This window comes from Alexandromys fortis, unplaced genomic scaffold (genome assembly GCF_014885135.2).
Source record: "Alexandromys fortis isolate MF-2015 unplaced genomic scaffold, M_Fortis_MF-2015_v1.1 scaffold_74, whole genome shotgun sequence".
Lineage (NCBI taxonomy): Eukaryota > Metazoa > Chordata > Mammalia > Rodentia > Cricetidae > Alexandromys > Alexandromys fortis.
This window is the reverse complement of record NW_026068008.1, coordinates 450917-460266: the sequence shown is the minus strand read 5'-3', so window position 1 is coordinate 460266 and position 9350 is coordinate 450917. Positions and strand designations below refer to the sequence as shown.

General features: G+C 44.5%; 1 protein-coding gene across 9 annotated transcripts in view; it reads right to left on the bottom strand.

The window, feature by feature from the left end:
• The window catches only part of Gapvd1 (GTPase activating protein and VPS9 domains 1), an 89600-nt gene extending 84065 nt beyond the window's left edge, over positions 1-5535 (bottom strand). For 5 of the 9 annotated variants that reach the window (XM_050161665.1, XM_050161667.1, XM_050161666.1 and 2 more), the window contains exon 1: positions 5325-5535. The gene's annotated coding sequence lies outside the window, so the exon portion shown is untranslated. Of the gene's footprint in view, positions 1-4705; positions 4803-5324 lie in introns of all 9 variants that reach the window. The other 4 variants (XM_050161668.1, XM_050161663.1, XM_050161671.1 and 1 more) reach the window with 4 other exon arrangements.
• Between the last annotated feature and the right edge of the window lie 3815 nt (positions 5536-9350).

Here is a 9350-nt window from a genome sequence, read left to right as displayed (position 1 = left end):
TTTTTTTTTTTTTTTTTTGACGCAGGATTTCCCTGTAGTTTTGGAGCCTGGCCTGGAACTAGCTCTTGTAGACCAGGCTAGCCTCGAACTCAGAGATCCACCTGCCCGTGGGTACACATATATCCAGGCAAGGAACTCATAAATATTTAAGAAAATTCAGAACTTAGACTATACTCACCTATTTTAACCCACTCTGAACCACCTTAGAAAATATGTTTTAGCTGGGCGGTGGTAGCGCACGCCTTTAATCCCAGCACTCAGGAGGCAGAAGCAATTGTATCACTGTGAGTTTGAGGCCAGCCTGGTCTACACAGCAAGTTCCAGGACAGCCAGGACTATTATACAGAGAAACCCTATCTCAAAAAAAAAAAAAGGGTAAGGGAGAGCACCAGATCCCCTGGAACTGGATTACAGACAGCTATGAGCTGCCAAATGGGTGCTGGGACTGAACTTTGAGTAGCCCACAAACTTCTAAAATTTCAAAACCAAAAGCACTTATAATGGGAATGTAGCTCCATGGTAGATTGCTTGCCAACCATGTGCAGGGCCCTGGATTTGAGCTAAAGTACCACAAAGAAACAGAAAAAGAGAAAAAAAGCAAGTACTTAGTCCAAATAATTGCTTGGGAGGGTACTATTTGGCTCTGATCCTGAAGTAAAGCAAAAGGGCTTCTAGCCCTTGGTCCTTTATTAATATTTTGACTTTTTTGGTCTACTTAATCCTTCAAGAGTCACAAAAATGGGACTAGAGAGATGGCTCAGAAGTTAAGAGCATTGGCTGCTCTTCCAAAGGTCCTAAGTTCAATTCCCAGAAACCACATGGTGGTTCACAACCGTCTGTAATGAGATCTGGTGCCCTCTTCTAGCCTGCAGGAACACATGCAGGCAGAACACTATAATAAATGAATAAATCTTTTAAAAAAAAGAGTAAAAAATTTTATAAAATATACATTAGTAAACAAAGGAAGAAGAGGAGAAGAACTGGACATGTTTGATGACATGCTTTCTACTGTCTCTGTGCGGGTGTACCAGCATCATATGGGAGCAGGACCAAGGAAGCACCGTTCTGGAAAGACAGATAATGAGGAGACATCATGTCTGCTTTATAGTTACAAGAGTCTGAGCACAGCCTTTTCACAAGAAAATATCTTACTAAAAAGTATAGAAACACATACATGGGCTTAAGCATTACTGTGGCCTAGGCTTGACTTGCACACAGGAGACCTTGGGTTTGACCCATTGTGTGTGCATGTGTGCGCAGTAGCGCACACACACACATTCAGTTTTGTTGTTGCTGTTTGGATAAGGTTTTTTGTGTCTGTTTTTGAAACAGGGTCTCAGGTAGCCCTCAAACTCACTCAGTAGTCAAGGCTGGCTTTGAACTCTTGTTCCTCTTGCCTCCAGTAATGAATGGCTCAGATTACAAGTGTATACCACAAACAGAAAATGGTGGTGTGCCCGTTTAATCCCAGCACTTTGGAGGCAGAGACAGGTGAATGGATCTCTGTGAGTTTGAGACCCAGTCTATTCCAGGACATCTAAAAATGTTTCACAGAAAAACCCTGTCTCAAAACAAAACAACCAAAATCATCCTCAGCTACATATGAAGTTGGAGGCTAGGAAATAAAAGAGGAAGATTAACTCATTTGTCCATGGACTGTTTACTGAGCACCTACTAAGGCAACAGCCCTTATTCTAGCACAGCAGTGAAGAGAATGTTCCTGTTGTAATAAAGATGGCATGTACGCACGGAAAAGAAAAAAGTATCTGCCAGGTGGCTGCTCACGCCTTTAATCCCAGCACTCAGGAGGCAGAGGCAGGTGGATCTCTGTTAGTTCGAGGCCAGCCTGGTCTACAAAGTGAGTTCCAGGACAGCCAGGACTGTTCCTCAGAAAAACCCTGTCTCAAAAAACCAGGGGGAAAAAAAGAAAAATATATATATATAGATAGATATAGATATATATATATAGAGAGAGAGAGAGATAGATGGATATCATAACAACAGATGGCTATGTGTCATAAAGAAAAAAAGGAGCATGGGACAAAGATTTGCCACTTTGTGGCCTGCTTGGGGTACACAGCAACCTGGGCAAATTTGTGAGACCCTGCCTCAAAATGAAAAACTACAGAGCTGTGTAGAAAGACAGCTCAGTAGGAGAGCACATGTCCAGAGTGCCTGGGGCTCTGAGTCCACTCTCAGGACTACCAGAGTGTCAGAACATGAAGAACTTGAAAAAAGTTTTTATTTGTCTGTTTGGTTTTTGGATTTTCAAGACAAGAGTTTCTCTGCATAGCCCTGGCTGTCCTAGAACTCCATCTGTAGATCAGACTGGCCTTAAACTCAGGGAGATCTGCCCGCCACCATTTTCTGAGTGCTGGAATCAAAGGCATGAACCACCACAACCTATCATCAAAAAAGAATTTTTTTAAAAAATGACTAACTCTCCATAATCTATTTTTTATTTTTTGTCATATATCAAAAAATAACAACCGACCAGGTGGTGGCACACACCTTTAACCGCAGCACTCAGGAGGCAGAGGCAGGTAGATTTCTGTGAGTTTGAGGCCAGCCTGGTCTACAAGAGCTAGTTCTAGGGCAGGCTACAGAGAAAAAAAAGCTACAGAGAAACCCTGACTTGGGGGGGAGGGGAGGGACAACCAAAGACATATTATAGTTAAGGCTGCTATTTTTCACTTAAAGAAATAAAATAAAGATTTCTTCCTATGTAAAGTTCACACCATCTTCATGATTTTAAGAAAACCATAAAAGGGGTGTTGGTTGCACAGCTCAGCAGCGAATTGCTTGCTTAGCATGTGCAAAGCCCTAGGTCTCATTCACAGTGATGCAAAAACAATAAATAAAGTCCATTTATTTTAAGAAGAGGAGGACAGCTGGGGAGATGGCTCAGTTGGTAGAGTGCTTCCCACACAAGCCTGAGGATCTGAGTTCAGATTCCCAGCACCTATGCAAAAAGCCAGCACAGTGGCCAGCGCCTATAATTGCTACACTGGGGCAGCGGCAGCCAAGACAGGAGGACCCTAGGGCTTGCTGACAAACCAATAAGAAATCTTGTCTCAAAAACTAAGGTGAAGCTGCTAGGTGGTGGTAGGGCACGCCTTTAATCCTAGCACTGGAGGTGCAGAGACAGACAGGTGGATCTTTTAGTTCCAGGTCAGCCTGGCCCGTTAGAGTAAGTTCCAGGCAGCAAGGGCTACACAGAGAAACCCTGTCTCAAAAAACAAAAGGCAAAAAACAAAAAAAAAAAAAAAAAAAAAAAGGAAGACATTCAACATGAAACTCTGGCTTCCAAAAACACGTACATATACATGTAAACACATGAACATGTACATACCCACAACACACAAACACACACACATGAAGAAAGAAAATCAGCAGATACTAAAATTCCCTTTCACAAGTTTAAGGGCCTCAACCACTTGAAAGTGTGCAGATGCCTCAGCACAAAAATCAAAAGACCGAAGTATTCACTTCCCTTTCTTCAGCACAGTACTTTGCTGATTCCCCAGTAAACTAGATGAACTTTCTACAGTCTGGTCTAGCTTTCAAAACTACTACTCCAGTGCTTAAAAAAAAAGTCAGGAGTGGTGGCATATACCTACATCCCCAGCACTTGGAAGACAGAGGGAGGAAGAGCTACAGCAAGTTTGAGGCCAGCCTGGTATACATACCTAGTTTTAGATCAACAGGGCAATTAGATCCTTGGTTATAAAATTCTTTTGTATGTATATTGTCTCACCCTGTCTGCTTCCCCCCCCCCCCCCCCAAGGCAAAATCCTCTCCAAAGTTTTCTTACTTTGTTTTTTGTTATTGAGACAGGCTTTCTCTGTGTAACAGTCCTGGCTGTCCTGGAACTCAATTTGAAGACCAGGCTGGCCACAACAGAGTCTCCTGCCTCTGCCTCCTGAGTGCTGGGATTAAAGGTGTGCGCCACCACCACCTGACCTAAAGTTTATTTTTATTTCAGGAATTCTCCATCATTTTGTGCCAAGTATTTACCTCTTTGATAATCTGTTGAACCTTAAGGACTCCTCAGATTGCTTTTAAACGCAAAATTCATATAAGTACAGGCGGATCTCTGTGAGTTCGAGGCCAGCCTGGTCTACAACAGCTAGTTCCAGGACAGACTTCAAAGCAACACAGAGAAACCCTGTCTTGAATAAATAAATAAACAAACAAACAAACAAATAAATTTGTACGAGTATAAAGGAAACCTATTATACTGACATTATGAAATGAAAAACGAACATGTACAAAACTACAGCATATTACATAGGATATAACCGAAACCTCCCAAACTCAAAGACATTCATCGATAAACAGATACGATAGATTGAGATAGCTCCAGCTGTAAACGTGACAGAAAAATAACTGTAATTTCTATTGGTGGCAAGTTCACAGGGGTTGCTAGTATTATTGTGGTTTGTTGTCTACTTTCAGAACTGAAGGCAACAGTCGGTTTCAATTATTGGTTTGTAAATAAAGGTGTAATTTTACCCTCCTTCTCGCAGAAGAACCAGTACACTCCATCTACATTCAATCCACTGAAGAACCGCGTGCTGGAAACTCTAGTGCCAAGGCCAGAGTTTCCGAGGCAAGTCTATTTTGCTCAAACTCAAGTTTCATCTTATGAAGCTTGATTTCACTCAATATTAACGTTAAAGAACAGAGTCCTCCTTGTACCTACCTCTCATCTCACACCTCATCGTATCTCACTTTATGCAGGATAATGCATTGAATCCCGTTCGTTTCCGCGGTCTGCCCAGCCAGCAGCCGTGACAATTCTGCCGGTCCATAAAGGCGACATTGAAGGAAGAGGGCGGTGGAAAGAACGGACACTTGCAGACCACCACCAGCAAGTGCACAGACGCCAAGCCCGGCGCGCGTTTGCGAGTGCGCGGCGACCTCAGCACCGAGCGTCCGGAGCGTCACGGGCGGCGCTCCGAAGCCATTCGGTCCGCTCCTGGCCTCCGCGGCTCGGCTGCCCACCTGCCCCGGACGCCCACGGAGGCGACCCGCGCTACTGCGCCCCTTCCCGCCGCGTCGCGCTCCCGCCCCATCCCCCACGGCCCTGTGTCCCCGCCGCCTCAGGCCGGCCCGGGGCCCGCACGCCGCCACCTCTCCCGCGGGGTCCGGCCGCGCGGCTTCCTACCCGAGCGCCGCCCGCCGGGCACGGGGCAGGCCCGGGGCCCGGGGATCCGGGCGGGGCGGCCGTCAGGCGCGGGCTGCGGTGCTAGGCCGGACGGCGGGGCGGCCGAGCCTGGAGCGGCGCACGCGGCGCGGGCCGTCCGAGGACGCGCACTCACCGAGGAGGTCATGCGGAGGACGGCGCCCAGGTCCCCGCCGGACGGCCGCTCGGCCTCCGAGCCGTCGCCCTCGCTGCGAACTGCCACCGCCGCCCAGCCGCCGCCACAGATCGCCAGTCGGTTTCCCTGCCTCCTGCGGCGGCGCTGCCCCCTCGCCAGTGCGCGTGCGCGGCGCCGCGGGGCCCCCTGGGATCGGTGGTCCGGCCGGCGGCCGCCCTTCCGCTCCCGATAGAGCCGCCTTGCCCGGACCTGTCTGCCGAACCCCGCTCTCACCTCTCGGTGTACCTGGTGCTGGAGATGACGTGTGCAAAAAAAAAAAAAAAAATGACACTCCTCGCTTGCCCAGGACATCATTCGATAATTCTCTCCCCCCCCACACACACACACTCAGGCATGCACGCACTCTCAAAAGCTATGTCAGTTGGGCTGTATCTTCATTTTTAGTATTGAATCTAATTTCCCCCTTCTCATTTGGTCGAATTTTATTGTAAACCATACAGTAACATTACATAGGTTTAAATATTGTGTGGTTTTTAAACAAAAATGACACATAACACGTCAAGTTAGCAGAAACGAACGAACAGTCATCGAAACCTTAGCATTAGAACATACATTAAAGGTCATCGGTGCAGCTCACGCCCATGCAAGGATACCCTGCAAGTTCAGCCAGACGGCCTCCCTGTGTCACTTCTGTTTCGGAGGTTCCGATATTAGGCAGATCACAGCCTCTAAGAAGTGCAGCATCCTCCACTGTTGGACAGCTCTAAAGGTTAAAAAGTTCTGCCTGTGCTGAGCTGAAATCGGCTTCCCTTTTCTTTCCTACCTTTGCTAGTTGTTAGGCTGCCTGTAGCAAGGTTTGGTTCTCACTTGACAACCCTTCAAAACATTGAAGACGAGGAATATATCCAACAACTCCAGGAGGCCACACACGCAAAAAAAAAAAAAAAAAAAAAAAAANAAAAAAAAAAAAAAAAAAAAAAAAATGAAAACTCATCTTCCCAGCTATTTCAAATGTAAACCAGAGCCCAGCCTGCTTTCCACTACTCCTCTGTGGACTACACTCCTTAAAACTACACTACACCTCCTTAAAACTCATCAGAATTAAATGGCATGGTAGCTCACACCTGTAGGAGCTGAAGCAAGAGTTCAGACCAGGCTGAGCTACAGCAAGTCCAGGCCAGGCGGAGCTACCCTGTGAGATACAAAAGAAATCCTGTGACTGAATTTACTTCCTATTTGCTACTTCATTAAAATAGCATCCTGAGTAGATCAGATGTTATTGCTACTATGTTGCCATTCAACAAAGTCCAGAAAAGGTTCAATTAAAGATCGTCAGCCTGTTACATTGTACAAAGCACCAAGAAGATAAAAGAGCAAGTGGATACAATTTACAATCTAAAGTGGAGAGGAACTCCCACAGATTAGGAAATGTAAGTACAAACCAAATTACAAAATGCTGTGAGAGTCCAGAGAAAGAGCTATTAAATTAAGAAACCAGGACTCAGACTGAAATTGGTGGCTCACGACTTTAATCACAGCATTCTGTGAGTTCCAGGATAGCCAGGGTTATATAGAGAAGAAAAAAAGGAGTAGAAGAGAGAGAGAGAGAGAGAGAGAGAGAGAGAGAGAGAGAGAGAGAGAGAGAAGAGAGAAGAGAGAAGAGAGAAGAGAGAAGAAAGGAGAGGAGAGGAAAGGAAAAAGAAACCCGACTATGGCTGGATGTTAAGATAGAAAATGGAATTTGTAGATTGCATAAAGCCAAACCCAGCTTGTGGGTCCTCTGTGTTCAAAGGCTCCAGAGCACGGAGGTAAAGGAAAGGCTTTCAAAGACTCAAAAGGAAGGCTCCAGGAAAAGGCATTTGCCACCAAACCTGACCACAAGAGTTTGATCACAAGCACCCTAGAAGGTTGGAGAAGAAACAAGGCAGTGTCCTCTGACCTTCACTGTTGCAAGGACTTGCTCCCCACACAAATGAATAAATAAATAAATAAACCGTGTGGATACGTAGATAGATTGTAAATGCGTAAATGAATATGTAAATATGCAAATGACAGGAAGACAAAGGTGCTAAAGGATCTTAAGAGTCTTGAAGGAAGCAGATTGTGCTTGGTTAGTGAAAAAAAAAAAAACAGGAATGTTCGGTTCATTGGTAGAGACCTGTTCTGTCAGCTACAAATGGAGCTAAACGAGATGGGCAGCTTTTAATCTTTCCACTAAGCATTCCCAAGGAATAAAACATTCTTACAAGAGCCCTGGATCACTACAACAATGATTCTTACAGGCTGTGAGTGTTTATGCGTGGGAGAGAAAAATATGATCAAAATTAATAAATTTGGGGGGAAATGATCAGAATTTAGTAACTAGAGCTAGTACTGCTCTGCCGGGCAGATCACCTGTTCTCTTTCTAGAATTTGTCATGTGATAATTTTTCTTCTTACTGTTCTTTGGGTGTGGTTCACACCTGTAATCCCAGCATTTGAGACTTGGAGACAGGAGAATGGAGAGTTCAAAGTCAGCATGGGATATTTGAGACTCTGTTTGAAGAACAAATAGAAAATGAACAATGAATTCTATCCAAAGACATTTTTCTTCCTGATACACAATTCAGCCAACCATGATATCCAGAGACGTAAAATTATTTGTCCACCGTCTCAAATTCTCACTGAATCTTTCTGGGCATGGTGGTATATACATGTAATGTCAGTGCTCAGGAGGCTGAGGCAGGAGAATCCCAAGTGTGACTTCAGCCTAGGCTACAGGGCAAGAAGACCTTGTCTCAATTGACCACAGAGGTGACAGTTCATACTGGTTCTTCATCAGAGTTCAGATATTCAGACTCCCGATTCCATGCTGCCCATTAAAGCACTGTGCCTCAGAATCACATAGCAGCATCAAACTCAGAAATTAAACTTTGAAATCATTGCATTCTGTCTTTGTGTGCCTAGCCAGTCTTAGAGAAGTAAGACAAAAACAAAACCAGCAAACAAAAACTGGGTGATCTGTCAACTTCGTTATTAATTAGATGTGTTGAATTAAAAAAAACTAGGTGAGACTTTAGTCCCAGCACTCCGGAAGCAGAAACAGGCAGATCTCTGTGAGTTTAAGGCCAACCTTGTCTACAAAGCAAGTTTCCAGGACAACCAAGGATAAACAACAACAACAACAACAAAAAAAACCTGTCTTGAAAAACAAAACAAAAAAACTTAAAAACATAGAATTTGTTTTAAAGGTCTTTTGTAGCTGGACATGTCATCTCATGTCTTTAATTCCAGCATTCTGGAGGCAAAAGCAAGAAGTAAACTCAAGGCTAGCCTGGTCTACATAATTAGCTCCAGTCCAGATAGGGATACACAGTGAGATTTTGTTCTCAAAAAAAGGAAAAGAAAGAGGAGGAGGAAGAAGAGGAGAAGGAAAGAAGGAGAAGCAGGGCCTGGTAGTACACTTCTTTAATCCCAGCACTTGGGGAGGCAGAGGCAGGTGGATCTCTGTGAGTTTGAGGCCTGGTCTACAGAGCAAGTTCGAGAACAGCCAGAGTTGCATAATAGATTTTTTGTCTCAAAAAGCCACAAAAAAGTTGTTTTTATTCATTATTTGTTTGTTGTAAACATGTATGTGGGTGCACATATGGAGGTCAGAGGACGTGTAGGAATTTGTTTTCCCTCTACAAGGTAGGGCTTGGGATTAGAACTCGGATCATCAGACTTGTCAGCAAACACCTTAGCTTTCTGAGTCCTCTGCTTGACACCACCCCCATAGTTGTCTTTTTATTGTTGATTTACTTATTTGTTTGCAGTTCTGGCAATGGTACCCAGGGAACACTGTACTAGTGCTCTATCTACTGTGAAAGCCACACACACACCCAGCCCAACTCGATTAAAATCAATAATTGGTCTGTAAAGTCCCCATACCATTAACCATTGTTAACCTTAAACTTGATTTACTAGCTAGAAATAAATATGCATTTGGCGTTTTAATTTTTATTATTTTTTATCATTTTATTATTTTTTTAATTATGTGTGTGCATG